This window comes from Octopus bimaculoides, chromosome 14 (assembly GCF_001194135.2).
Source record: "Octopus bimaculoides isolate UCB-OBI-ISO-001 chromosome 14, ASM119413v2, whole genome shotgun sequence".
NCBI lineage: Eukaryota > Metazoa > Mollusca > Cephalopoda > Octopoda > Octopodidae > Octopus > Octopus bimaculoides.
The window spans coordinates 25,539,258-25,542,361 of record NC_068994.1 but is presented as its reverse complement, the minus strand read 5'-3'; positions in this window follow the sequence as shown (position 1 = coordinate 25,542,361).

Sequence of the window (3,104 nt, the reverse complement as noted above, 5' to 3'; positions counted from 1 at the left end):
GATGATTAATTTGCTGTTGACAATAAACAATTATTAACTTCCAATCTCCATTTTCTTTTTCTTCTTATATATATATAGATATCTGGTACTGCATAAACACACCAATGCTGGTGGCATGTTAAAAGCACCCACCACATTCTGTAAAGTGGTTGGCATTAGGAAGGGCATCCAGTTGTAGAAACCATGCCACAACAGACAATTGGAGTCTGGCTAGCTCCTGTCAAACTGTCAAACCCATGCTAGCATGTGAAATGGAAATTAAATGATGATAACGATGATGATGGTGATGATGATGATGATGATGGTGATGATGATGATGATGATGATGATGATGATGATGATGATGATGATGATGATATATAAACACACACACACATGTACATATAAGTATATATAAGCATACATACATGGTACAAATGGAGAAAAAACAAAAACCAAAGACAAGAGAGGGAACAGCAAACAAGGTGTGTTAGTTTGATGCTCAGGAAAAATGGAAAAGTCTTTAACATTTCGAGCCTATGCTCTGCAATACAAAGGAGCAAAGAAAGGAAATGGAGAGAGAAAAAAAACATGTTTGGGTTAACGGTTTACCAGACACTCAAAAAGTTGTGGTAGATTGGTATGATACAAATCAAAAACAGTGTGCAGCAAGATCCATGACAGTAAAGTAGAGATGAAGGTCCAAGAAAAACTGGGGTGACCACATACAGGTGCAGTCCAAGGCATTTTTCAAAGTAGAGCACAAGGTCAGAAGGGAATACAATTCCAGAAGAGTGTACTTCTTTTCTAGAGGAGACCACATGCCCCTCAGGCCCCCACCTCCCTTGGGTCTACTCCTGACATAAGAGTATATGACATATGGTGCAAATGTATGAAAAACAAAAGACAGAAACAGAACTACTCTATAATTATTATACATTCTCCACCATTGCTGTTACTGGATTTTCAAATGCACAGCAATGTTAATTTATACCCTAAACTCAACTACTGTCTTCTTGATAGCTGAACACCCTTTGGAAGTTACGCAAGAGTGGAGAGTTTTGTACTGAGTACTTATCAAACAGCAGTTTGATAGGTACTATGTGAGAAATTCTGTGCCTATGAGTCATTTCTGCTGATTGAAAATAAAAGGAAATACACAAATGTGTGAGTGTGAGTGGGTGCAAGTTCAGGCATGTATATATGTGTATACATACATAAATACCTACCTACCTACATACATACATACATATATATATATATATATATATATATATACATATTACACATATTATACACATATATTATGTTATATTATATTATGTTATATTATATTATACACATGTAGAGCTTGAAACACGTGTACTGCGGAATCCTTTGTAGTTTTGTTGTTATTTTTTTATTTTGGATTTACAATTTATATATATATCGCAGGAGTGGCTGTGTGGTAAGAAGCTTGCTGCCCAACCACATGGTTCCAAATTCAGTCCCACTGCATGGCACCTTGGGCAAGTGCCTTCTACTATAGCCTCAAACTGACCAAAGCCTTGTGAGTGGATTTGGAAGATGAAAACTGAAAGAAGCCTGTCGTATATATATATATATATATATATATATATATATACACACACACATATATATACTAGCAGCTAAGCCCAGTTTCACCTGGTCAGTCTGGATGATGTGGCTGTAAAACCTGCTCTGTGTAAGCATTCGACTTGTTTGGGCACGCTTACGTTAAAAAACAATTTTAGAATGACTTTTTTCTGTCAAAACGCTAAAAATAAATGACCAACAAAAAAAAAACCAAGATTCAACCAAATCAAAAAATAAACCCAAATACTAAGTAAACAAAGACGAACTATCCCACTTCCATTGCGCGCACACATGCACACACAAGCACACACATGCATGCACATGCAAACACACATTCACATACCCACCCCTTTACATACACACATATATATTCACACAGAGTTGAAACACTACTTTATTGTTTTCAGCGTACAATTTTCATCATCCCACTACCAAGTATGACATCATCCCTTCCTTTCTCATTCATAAACACAAGAGTATTATTATAGTAGAATATCTCGGTAACCATGGGAGCTATGAAAAAAATACAAAATCCAGCAATATCACTGGATCATTCTATACATCTGTGTAATTTTTCACGCATTCCACCCAGCCGTTTGACCATGAATCCTAAGACAAGAAAGAATTGCCCATATCAAATTTATATGTATAGATGTAATTGTACACCAAAAAATATAATAACATGGATGTACACATACATTTATACACATGTATACATACATACCTAATTTTAGTCAGCTATGCCTCAATTATATCCTCAAATATATATGTGCACCCTAATAAATTGATGCTTGTATCTATAAACATATATATGGATATATATCTATACACATATACATATCTTACATATAATAAAATGCAGTGTGTGTTCTGTCAGTCATATTTGTGGGAAAGAAGAGTAAAACAACAAATGGAGTGGCAGTAACTGTCAGAAGCAGTAAAGCATGCATACAACCTTCAAAGATTTTACTGAAAATAAAACTGCAAATTTTTCTCATAAATTGTATTTGCTTTATCAGTTTCACACACACACACATAAATATCTATATAAAATTAAATATTAAACAATTCTGTTTTCAAAATATTATCGCTCACGTAAAATATATATAGATGTAATGTGAATGAGAATATGTTGATGCCACATAAAAAGCATCCAATCCACACTGTAAAGTGGTTATCATTTGGAAGGGCATCCAGCTGTAAAAACCATATACATACACATATATACATGTATAGGTATGCATATTTATAGGTGTATATAAATATTTAGGTATGAGTATCTATATGTATGTATACAAAAAGGGTGAGAGATATGGTTATATATAAATGTGTATGCATCTATCTATTTATCTATCTATCTGTCTTTCTATCTAAACATGTGTATGTGTGTATATATGTATGTATGTATGTAAGTATGTGTATATATATATATATATATATATATATATATATATATATATATAGGCATATATAGGCATATATATAAGTATATATATGTACATACAAAAGTATACATATATCTGCATATA